Source organism: Orycteropus afer, unplaced genomic scaffold, assembly GCF_000298275.1.
Source record: "Orycteropus afer afer isolate SDZICR_OR568_19922 unplaced genomic scaffold, OryAfe1.0 scaffold00031, whole genome shotgun sequence".
NCBI classification, from domain to species: Eukaryota; Metazoa; Chordata; class Mammalia; order Tubulidentata; family Orycteropodidae; genus Orycteropus; species Orycteropus afer.
In genome coordinates this window covers 10,514,107-10,526,439 of record NW_006921618.1, presented here as the reverse complement: position 1 = coordinate 10,526,439, position 12,333 = coordinate 10,514,107, and positions in this window count along the sequence as shown.

Genomic DNA, 12,333 nt, shown 5'->3' with positions numbered 1-12,333 from the left:
AAGATGTTCAAGCCATAATTTTACAAGGAGGGTAAATAAGACTTCATCAGTGTGGTGAATCTAGAACCCAGACTTACAGATCTGCAGGCCACTGCTTTTTGCATCAGACTTCAGTATGCTATTGATCGAGCACCTCTCTGATCATCACTGGACTAGGCATGGAGGCATGAGGGAAATGATACTCAATAAATATTGGTTGAAGGAATATTGGTCTGAAAGGAAACAATTCCTTTTCTCACCGTTTTTGCCTGAGCTTTGGGATGTTCCTTCTTTGAGTCTTCTCAGGGCTATGCACATGGCAGACACTGGTTGAATGAATGACAGGCCAAATAGATAGACAAACAGGTAGAAGGGAGGGGGTGATGCACAAGAGGATAGGAAGGTAGGAAGATGGGTGGATAAATGAAGCAGAAAATATGCTTCCTAATTTCTAGGTGGTTGTTGTTGTTGTTATGTGCCATCGAGTCAGCCCCAACTCATAATGACCCCTCCTTGGGTTGCCAAGGCAGTATCACTATGGAAGTAGATTGCCCAACCTTCCTTCCGAAGAGTGGCTGATGGGTTTGAATTGCTAGCCTTCTGGTTAGCAGTCAAGTGCCTTAGGCACTATGCTACCAGAGCTCCTAATTTCTAGGTATCAGCCACCAAATCAAACAAGTTGCCGTCTAGTCAATTCCAACTGATGGCGGCCTCATGTGTTATGGAGTAGAACTGTGCTCCTTACAGGGCTTTCAAGACTGTAACTTTTCAGAAGCAGATTGTCAGGCCTTTCTTGCAAGGTGCCTCTGGGTAGGTTCAAACCGCTGCCTTTTCAGCTAGTAATCAAGCATATGACCATTTACACCACCCCAAGAATTCCAGAACCAAGTACAGAAAATACTTATTTAGTACGTCAAAGAGCTCCGAGTTCAGAGTAGCATTAATCAGATTCAGACCCTACCTTGGGGAGCTGAGACACACAATGGGACAGAATCACATACAGACAGAGCAGACAGTGGGGGTGGGGAGAGGAGCAGAGCAAGGAGGTGAGGTGGAACCCAACAGGAATGGAGAGTATATAGGAGGTGACCATTTATGACTCTAGCAAAGTTGAGTTGCTCTGTACCCAACAGAATGTTGAGAGGTTCATTCGTAAGTCTCGTTGGCACTGCTGTTACTGAGTCAAACGTCCTCTGTGAGTTCCCGCATCTTTGACTGCCTTGCAGCATGAACTGCATGTGCAGGCTCCCTCTTGTAACATCCCCTGAAGTCAGTACCTACAGGAAGGAGGAACTTTTTTTTTATTATTATTATTTGTAGAATCTCTTTTTCTCTGTTTGTGGTGTAAACACACACACCAAATGTTTACCAACAAGACTTCCACATTTACAACTCAATAACATTGATCACATTTTTTCATGTTGTACCATTATTATCACTATCTTCACCCAAAATATCCCACCACCATTAATATAAATTCAATGCACCCCAAACAAACAAACAAAAAAAATCCCCCTTTCTCTCTGTCTTCCACCCCTCATAACCATTAATTATCTTTGGTTTCTATTCATTTTCTTATTTCATGTATCTGAGATCATACAGTTTTTGTCCTTTTGCAATTAATTTATTTTGCCCAGCATAATGTGTTTGTTTTCTAAAACAAAAACTTTCCATTGTGATTTCGGTGAGGCTTTACAGAGCAAATCAGTTTTCCATTCAACAATTCACACTCATTTAGTTTCATGTCATTTATTGCAATCCCCTCAAAGTAACGTCACTCCTCCCACATCCTCCCTGTCTTTCTCATTTCCATTTCTCCTTTTCTCCTCACCCTTCCTGCCTTCTGAACTTTGTCCTTGGGAAAATGCTGTCCTTTTGATCTGGAATATTGTTGATTGTTCTAAGCAGTGTCTACCTTCCTAGAGTTATTGTTCACCTATTATTTGAAAATTCAGTTACAGAAGTGAGTTCAGTTCCAGGTCCACAGGGTGAACAAGAGCCATAGTCTCAGGGGTCACACCAGTCTCTTATCTGACGAGTCAGCCTGGTATTTTTTTTTTTTTTATAATTTTGAGTTTTGTTCCACATTTTTCTACCAGTATATCCTTGACCTTCTAATGTGATCCTCTTCAGAGTGGTCAGTAGTGGTAGCCAGGCACCATCTAGTTCTTCTGGGCTCAGGTTTATGGAGGCTGAGGTTTGCATGGTCCATTAGTCCTTCAGATTAATTGTTTCCATGTGTCTTTTGTTTTGTTCTTTGCTCCACCTGTAGAGCGACCAATAGTTGCACCTTAGATGACCTCTTGTAAACTTCTTTTTTTTTAAATTTTCATGTTAAACTTTAATTTTCTGGTATCAATAAGAAGTTTAATTATCTTCTTCTTCTTCTTTTTTTTTAATTGTGATTTGGGTGAAAGTTTACAGAGCAAATTCACTTTCCATACAGCAGTTCACATACACTTTGTCTCGTGATATTGACTACAATTTACCCCAATGCAACAGCTCCCCTCCCACTTCTCCCCATAGTTACCTCTTCCTTGTGTCCATCCCTCCATGCACTCACTCCTGCCCCCTGAGCTGTCTCCCTGTGCATAAACAGCCCTTCTTTCTCCCATGATTGTTCTCTCCAAGGAGTGTATATACCTCAGGTAAATGTTCAACTCATATGCCTGTCTTTTGTTTGGCTGGAAGCCACAGGAATGGGTTCAATTTCAGACCTGACGGGTAGCTAGGGGCCATAGTCTCAGTGGTTTTACCAGGCTCTATCAGACCAGCAAACCTGGTCCTTTTTTTTTTTTTTTTCAAATGATTTTGAGTTTCGTCCCACATTGTTCTCCCTCTCTATCCAGGATCTCCTACATAGATTCCCCCTCCAGGGGGCTGACAGTGGTAGCCGGGCACCATCTAGTTCTTCTGGTCTCATAGTCATATAGGCTGAGGATCACATGGTATACCAGTCACTTGGACTAATTGTTTCTATGAATCTTTGGTTTTCTTCATTCTTCTTTGCTCTGGATGAGGAGAAACTCATTGTTGTGTCTAGATGGTCACTTGCAAGCTTTTAAGATCCCAGCTGCTACTCCTCTTGCAAACTTTTAAGACCCCAGTCACTACTCCCTAAAGTAGGATGTAGAACATTGTCTTTGTGGACTATATTGTGCCTTTTGACCTTGATGTCCTCCAAGACTTTGGTGTTGAGTCCCCAGACCCAGTGACTCACTTTCTCAGAGGATTTGGTTATGGCTAAAAATTTTTCTGGAGCTTTCTAGGAGCTCTGGTAGCATAGTGCCTAAGGCACTTGACTGCTAACCAAAAGGCTGGTGGTTCCAACCAGCCAGCCACTCCCCAGAACGCAGGTTGAGCAATCTACTTCCATAGTGATGCTGCCTCGGAAACCCAAAGAGGGGGCGCTATGAGTCGGGTCCAACATGATGGCACATAACAACAACAACAAAAAGTTTTCAAACTTTGCCCCCTGTATGCCCTACTATATTCCTAAATATTTTTGCAGCATATATAAATATGCATGTAGAAACATCCTCTGTAAAACCTATATATATAGGTCTAATTCCATTTTCCTTCCCACACCTGTTCAGTTTACATGTCTATCTATCTATCCACTTGTAGATTATCGATCATTGTTAGTATTGTTATTGCAGGACTGTGTGTGAATTAGTATTTACCTCTGTTGCCTTTAACTCTCATACTCCTCCCAGCATCTTCCTTTCCTTAATCATTTTGTGCTGACCTCTTCCTCATTGTACATTGCCTTCCCCTTCACCCAGGTTTATACTTGTCTACCCTCTAGTTAGTGGTTGACTCTCCTCTCCCCTCCCACCCCTCATAACCATCAAAGAATAGTTCTTTTTGTGTGAAAACCTTCTCTTGACTTTTTGCAATAATGGTCTTATACAATATTTGTCCTTTTGTGATTGACGAATTTCACTCAGCATAATGTCCTCTAAGTTCCTCCATGATGTTTCACAGATTCATTGTGTAGTATTCAATTGAAGACAATGGTTCTTTTTTTTTTTTTTTTTTAGTGTAATTTGGGTGAAAATTTACATTACAGAGCAAATTCATTTTCTATACAACAGTTCATACACATTTTGTTTCCTGACATTGATTTCATTCCCCATAATATAACAGCTCTCTTTCCATTACCTCCCTGTAGTTGTCTTCCCTGTGTCCTTCTTTCCATGCATTCCTTCCCTCTGAGCTACAACCTGTGCAAATGCTGCTTTTCTGATCTCCGCTGGTTGATTGTTCCAAGGAGTGTACCTACTTGGTGTAAATGTCCAACTTAGATGCCTGTCTGTTGTTTGGCTGGAAGCCACAGGAGTGAGTTCAATCCAGGCCCAAAGGGTGACTAGGGACTATAGTCTCAGGGGTTTCACCAGTCTCTATTAGACCAGTAAGCCTGTTTTGTTTTCTTTTTTTAATGATTTTGAATTTTGGTCCACATTTTTCTCCCACTCTATCCAGGATCTCCTACACTGATCCTTTTCCAAGTGGTTAACAGCAGTAGCTGGGTACCACCTAGTTCTGGTCTCATGGTCATGTAGGCTGAAGTTTGCATTGTCCGCTAGTACCAAGACACTGGTTCTCGAGTTAAGCTATGAGTGGCTAGTCCATACAGTAGAACCACGGGTTGAAATGGCCCTTAAAGATCATCTCCAAATTCAGCCATTTTATAGGTGAGAAAACCAACATTCAGGGAGAGGAGAGGACTTGCCGAGATCACGTGGCAAGTGAGTGGTGAAAGGAACCCTTGTCTTCTGATTCTTATTCTTAGTAATAAATCTGGCTTGCTCTCCTCTGCCCACACAGCAGCCACAATGCCCTGCCAGCTCCATCAGGATTTTTCACCTCCTTGGAGGAGTTTTCACTCTTTCCTGTCTCTGACCTCAGTGGAGATGGAGGGAGAGGTCAGGTTCTCCAGAAGCTCTAGGGAATCCCTCCTCAAATCTTCTCTTTGGAACACCATGCTTCGTGGTCCACTTTCTCACTTCCTGGCTTATACCAGCATTTGACTGCATGGAGAACAGGGAAATACTCCCTAAGAAGAGCAGGAAAAATCCTGGAGACAAAAGAGAAAGGGGAAAAGAGGGGAGAACTGGCATTTACCAAACACCCACCATATGACAGACACTGTACTGGGTAATGACAATATCATTTATTCTCATCGTCCCACAATATAGGGCCTGTTATCTCTCTTTTACAAATAATAACACTAGGCCTAGAAGATTGGTCAGCTGTGTGGCCAAGATTCAAACCCAGGTCTACTTGACCCTTGCTGGGTCACTAGCTCCTGGACTACATGCTCTGTCAACTGCCACCCCAAGGAAGCTGGAGTTTCTCTCCTGAAGCCCTAAATTTACCAGATCAAGCCTAACAGGGATCAATGCAAAATTGTGCATTTAAATTCAGAAAGATATTTGCACAAGTGCAGATTGACGACCTGCCTTATTTAAGGGCAGCTCATCATCATACTATCACCACTCATAACACTACTGCTGCTGCCTTACATTTTTATACCATTTTGAAGTTTATAATAGCCTTTCATTTACCAGTCTTGGAGCTTTGATGGCCCCCCCAAAAAAAAGCATAAGAATAAATCTGATGTGGTAAACTGTGGTCAATGACATGAGATGAGTATATGTGAACTGCTGTATGGAAAGTGAATTTGCTCTGTAAATCTTCACCCAAATCACAATAAATAATTTTTTAAAAAAAGGCATTTTTCTTTCATTTGAGTTTAGCTTTCATGAAATGAAGTCCCATTCAAAAAATCTAATTTGTCTGGAAGGATAATTTGACATGAGACAAGGTACAAAATTAGCCTTCTTTCTGTCTAGACCTTGGACATTAAGCAGTCCCAACCCTGTGCCATGTACTCAGGATGGGCATCACTTCACAACCTCACTTCTGAACCACTGGGTCAGACCTATTCTAGTCCCTTTATTCCGTTCTTTTCCAAGCTTTGGTTCTTTTTGCCAGTTTTCACTCAGCACTGATTTCCTGACTACACACAGCTTTGCCTGCCTCTTGTGCACAACTCATGTTCTGCCTTGGATGACAGCATACCAACTACTGTTATGCCCTTGCCTGGAACACTCTACTTTCAGAGCAAGAAAAATAATACTAAATTTTTATAAAACTCAAAATAGAAGAATGAAATTCTTTTGATTTCCTTCCACATTTCTTTAAAAAAATAAATAAATCTGAAAAAGATTTTAGAGTATAGCAACAGTGCATCTATGAATAATATACTGTGGATGCCTGAAAAGCTAATGAGCTATCTGTTTGTATTAATCCAAATGTAATATCGAGAGATTTGGGGCTCAGCCTCTGTGCTAAATAAATTGTGTGCTTTATCTCTTTTTTTATTCTCACAACAATCCTATGGCATTGTGGCTATTATAATCCCCATTTTACAGATCAGAAAACCAAGGCTCAGGAGGTAAAGAAAGTTAGCCACGGTTGCAAAGCTAGTAAGTAAGTGGTAGAGCTCAAGCTTAGGTCTGATTAGTATCAAGAAAAATGTTATTCTGTACATTTCAGGCCCCCTCCAGGACCATGTGCCAGTTTGGGGTTCCATATTTCAGAAAGTCCTTAACACACAGAGGAATGAGACCCGTGAGGGATTCCATCACCCTAAAGAATGTTTGAAGGAGCTGAGAATATTTAGTCAGAAGAATAAATCCTCAGGGAACATACAATTGCTGTTTTCAAGGGCAGAGAGCTCCCCTATGCAGAAACAGGTTGAGTTCAACTAAGTTCAAAAGGATACACTACAGCCAGCTGCTGCCGCCACCTATTGGTAGGAGGTAAAATTGTCAGCTGTGCTGATACCCTCTACCATGACTGTTCTATGCATGGAAGTTCCACATTTCATACATAGAAGTACTTTTAAACCTGACAGGTTATCATGTAGAAGAGGAAGCATATTCACCTGTGTTGAGATAGAATTGGAAACAATGGGTGAAAATTAGAGGGAGGAAGATTTTGGGCTCCAACATGAGGGTTAATTATCTGACAAAGCATCCCACTAACTCCAGTGTCACCTGTGAGTACTGAGCTTCTTGTCTGTGGAAGAGATCAAGCCGCGCTGAATCTCCTATCTTTCAAGTGATTGGGAGAAATCAGTCCAAGTGTTTTGGTGGGTCAGAGGACTTTCATGAGTTACTTACTCTAAGTTACAGATGATTGTTTAAGTCAGGGCTTGCTGAGGGCACTAGTGTCTCTGTTGTCTTATCCAGGGAAGAACTTTTAGACCAGGTCAGAGGAAAGGAGGTACCAGTGGGTCAGAGAAGTAGAGGAGATATTTTGGACATTGGGGTCTGGTCATACCTATCTTCCAGATGTGGCTCTTACACTGGACCAAAGGATAGTGAGAGAGGGGTGAGTAGTGAGTAAATGACTGTAACTCCCTTACCCCTTCGTGACCTCCCCTAATTGCTTCCCCAACTGACCTTCTACATAGAGCCATTTGTAAATGACTCAAGAGAACAACAATTCCTTGTAGATTCTGTAAATGTGATTAAGCCTTGGCTGAAGGGTTCAGAGTGTGTGCAAGGGCAGGGGCCAGCTGGGTAGGAGTCAGGGTCGCAAGGTCTCTGGCTCTGTCTGCTGCACTCCAGCCTGTGCAGATATTCTTGTGAAAACCCCATGTTGATTTGAGCTCTGTGTGATGGGCCATTTGTACCTTCTACTTTCGCTGGGAGGTAGCCTGGTAAGTATTTAGGAAAAGGTTCTGTGAAATCGGACAAACCCTGGGCTGAATCCTACTGCAGCTACTTACTATCCTTGTGAGCTCAGTTTCATCTGTAGAATGGATGCAGGGATTGCTGTCTCCTTGCACATGGGCATGAGGATTAAATGTCTGACACATACTTATTAAATTAACCTTTGTCAATGAAACCCAGCGTCAGCTTTCCTTCACTTCTGCCTCATTTCCTGAGGCCACGGACCCTGTTCATGGACATGTCTGGTACTAAAAATCCCTTGCTGGATCTCACTTGGTTAATAAGAGTCACCAGGGCCTCATACATAAAAACACCCACATCCTTGGAAGTCAGTGTTCCACCACTCTCCCTCCCACCTTCTCTGATGTGGCAGAAACAGAGATGTAATTGAAAGCCCTCAGTCCCAAGATGAGGCAAGATATGCACTGAGATTACTCACTGTTGTCTCCGAAAGAAGAGTAGCTGGGCCCATCTGAAAGGAAGTCTGCATCTGGAACTCGGCTCCCACGTGGTCATCCCCACCTGTGTCCTGGTGGCCTTAAGTGGCTGCATTTCTGGTCAGTGTGTGTGTGTGTGTGTGTGTTCTTATAGTGACTAGTCATGGACCCATCTAGGTGTGTATGACATGGTGGTGCAGTGGGAAGGATGCAGGCTTTGAAGTTTGCAAGACACAAGTTCAAACCTCCACTCTGTGGCCCTCTATGAGAGCTAAGCAAGTTAGGGTTATATACCCAAACCTAAAATTCCTCATTTGAAACAAGGGGAAATTACAACCTATTTTATGTGGTCATTTTGTTAAATAAATCAGGTTATAGATTTTTAAATGTCTGGCACAAGGTCGTGGCAGCTTTTGTCATTTTTTTGTGCATGTTGGTGTAATGGTGGATGCATCCATGGGTAGGGTTTGTCTTATTCAGTGATTGAGTCATGTATCTGTCTCATGATTGTTGATCAGCAGCCACCTATTTGCATCCCTTTTCTGGGGTTTTTTGAAAGAAATTGCAAGAAAGCATCACTGGAAGCCTTGCCAGCTTGATATTGTTTGGGGCAGAAGTGGAGGATTTAGGCAAATGCATACTAAAACCCTTTATGTTCAGGGATGAAGGATAGGGTGGGATGAGGGGTGGGCAGCTCTCTTTGGGAGTGAAGATAGGTTGGGGAGTTGGGTAGGACCGTCATTCCAAATTCTCATATTTGCCTAGACTTATTTTTATAGAAGGTATTCTGGTGGTGCAGTGACTAAACCATTCAGCTGCTAATCAAAAAGTTCAGTGATGCATACCCACCAGCCACTCTGTGGGAGAAAGATGAGGCAGTCTGCTTCCGTAAAGATTTACAGCCTTGGAAACTCTATGGGGCAGTTCTACTCTGCCCTATAGAGTCACTATGAGTCAGAATCAACTCAATGGCAGTGGGTTGGGTTATTTTTATAAAACAAATTTGTTCTTGTTTTGAGTTCTCAATGCACTTGTCTCTAATTTGTTGTTGTTGTTGTTAAGTGCCGTCGAGTCGTTTCCGACTCATAGTGACCCCGTGCACAGCAGAACGAAACACTGCCCGATCCTGTGCCAGCCCCACAATCCCTGCTATACTTGAGCCCATCATCGCAGCCACCGTATCAATCCATCTCGTTGAAGGCCTCCCCCTCTTTCGTCGACCCTCCACCCTACCAAGCATGACATCCTTCTGCAGAGAATGGTCCCTTCTTACAACATGACCAAAATAGGTGAGACGAAGTCTGGCCATTCTTGCTTCCAAGTGTCTAATTTAGTTCAGCAAATATTTATTAATACCCACTATAATACAACAACAACCACTAAGAGGTGGTTGTTCCATAAAGTGTGTACTTTTGTTTCTAGCCCTTCTTTACCATGGTCCAAAGGACTGATTTTCTGAAGTTTTAGGTACTGCTTTTGAGATACTAATATAAATGCTAAAAAGAATTTCTCTATGATGACTGGATTTGTTACAAATCATAATCTCATCCAATTGCCAATAGTCAATTTACCTTCAAATGAAAAACTAGAGACACATAAACAGTATTAGAAAAATTAGACTATAATTATTCTAGATAATTAAGTAAAATTATAATTTTATTTTTTCAATGTACATTTTCTAAAATCTCAATAAAGCCTTCATTTTGAGAACAGTCCAAATTTAAATAAAGCCTAAAGTAAAGTAATTCTACACTGATTTTGTAGAATTACAAAATACTGATTTTGTAGAATTTAGGAGCTCTGGTAGCATAATGCCTAAGGCACTTGACTGCTAACCAGAAGGCTGGTGGTTCAAACCCACCAGCCACTCCTTGGAAGGAAGGTTGGGAATCTACTTCTGTAGTGATACCGCCTCGGAAACCCAAGGAGGGGTCGCTATGAGTCAGGTCCGAATTGACGGCCCATAACAACAACAACATAATACTAAGAGCTACCATTTTTATTTTTGAGCATTTAAAGATGCTTCCCATGCCTTGTCAATGACCCTCATTGCCCTTGGGGAAAACCTGTAACGCTCAGCTCCCCTGGGGAAAGTCACTTCATCTTACAGAGAAGCAGACTTCCAGTAGCAAAGGTGACAAGAGCCAGCCACTGTGTTTGAGGGAGGTAGAGGATAAGAAGAGGAACCAAAAACAGTTGCTCCCCTCAGGCAACAGACAATGAACATGGAAAGTTAACTGCCACAAAGCAACTGAGATCCGTGCTGTTTCTCTGCAGAGGGCAGCTGTGGGAGAGCGAAAAGTAGCCTGTTCCTTCTGTCAGAGGGGGAGAATTCTTGAAGGGGTGACTGGGATAGCTTGAAGGATGTGCTCAGTTCATTGTGAGGGTGGGCAGCAGAGCATGGCAGACCTGGGCCTGCTTAAGGTGGTCAGGAGATAAGAAGCCCAATCAGAAAGAAAGGTTGGCAGGAACAAGAAGGCCACGCAGACCTACACAGGGTTCCAGGAACCTGCCGTTCCTTGTGGGAGACCTGAGGATCTTCTCTTGGGAGAAGGGGACAGACAAGAGCTAGGTGAGCTCCAGGCAGGGCCCCTGGCTTATAGGAAAGGGCAGAAAAGGTAAAGGATGAACAGGGCAGGCCACAGAGGGCCACTCTGAGGATGTGAGGCTTCCGGGACAGCCTGTAGCCACCAAAGACCCCGTCTGAGTGCCCCATGACCTAATTCCAATGGATGGCTCAGATGAGGTGCTGGTCCCAGTTTCAATCAGGACGTGGGAGAGTGGGGGAGTTGCAGCCCATAGGAGAGAGGCCCTCTCTGGGGTCCTGGGAAGGCCAAAGCCTGGAGCAGCCAGAGACAACAAGGACAGAAAGATGGAGGCTGATGGAGTGGTCCATCAAGACAGCAGCTTGACAGAGGTGACTATGAGTAGCAGAGAGGCTGGATGCAGAGGATGGAAATGCCAGTGAAGGGCTTTCAGTACCAGATACAGAAGTGTGGGCACGGGAAGGCATTGGTTGTTTTGTGACCACAGGAATGGCATGATGAAACCTATAGTCTCTCTCACTAGAACATAGGAATCCAAAAACAAGGAGTTTGCTTTATTTTTCTAGTGTATTCTCAGCACTTAGCACAGTTGGTCTCTTTTTTGAGACCAATTGAGATGCTTAATTAATATTTGCTCAATAAATACGGACAGCCACAATCCATACAAAGTTTATGCATATGTGCATATGCAGTTGTTGTTAGGTGGCATCAAGTTGACTTCAACTCAGTGACCCATGTGCAGAATAGAACTGCCCCATAGAGGTTTCCAGGTTGGGATCTTTGTAGAAGCAGATCACCAGAGGCACGGAGCCTCTGGGTGGGGTTCAAATCACCAACTTTTCAGTTAGCAGCTGAGAATTTAACCTTTGCACCACCAGTGCTCCTACATATGTAATAAACATTTTAAATATTTGATTAGAAGAATACATACTAACATCAAGGTAGTAATTACCTGAAGGAAGGAAGAAATGGGATTGGGTTGAAGGGACTTCAACTGTGTCTGAAATGTTTATATTTTAAAAAGAAGAACAGAAGAAAATATGACTGTAACTATTGGTTGGTTCAGTTTGAGTTGTAGAGACTTTGTTATTGTTAGATGTAGTCAAGTTGGTTCTGACTCATAGGAACCCCATGTCCAACAGAAGAAAACATTGCCCAGCCCCGCACCATCCTCACAATCATTGCTTTGATTAAGCCCTTGTGGCAGCCACTGTGTCAACCCATCTCATTGAGGGTTTTCCTCTTTTTCACTAACTTTTTACTTTACCAAGCGTGGTGTCCTTCTCCAGGGACACCTGGTCTTTCCTGATAACATCTCCAAAGTACATAAGACAAAGTCTTGCCATTCTTGCATCTAAAGAGCATTCTGGCTGAACTTCTACCAAGACATGTTTATTCATTTTTCTGCCAGTCCTTGGTATTTTGGGATATTCTTCAACACCATAATTCAAATGCATTGATTCTTCTATCTTACTCGTTGTCTAACTTTCACATGCATATGAGGTGATTGAGTGTTTAGGAGCTATGATGGCATAATGCCTAAGGCACTTGACTGCTAACCAGAAGGCTGATGGTTCAAACCCACCAGCCACTCCTTGGAAGGAAGAAGGGGCAATCTACTTC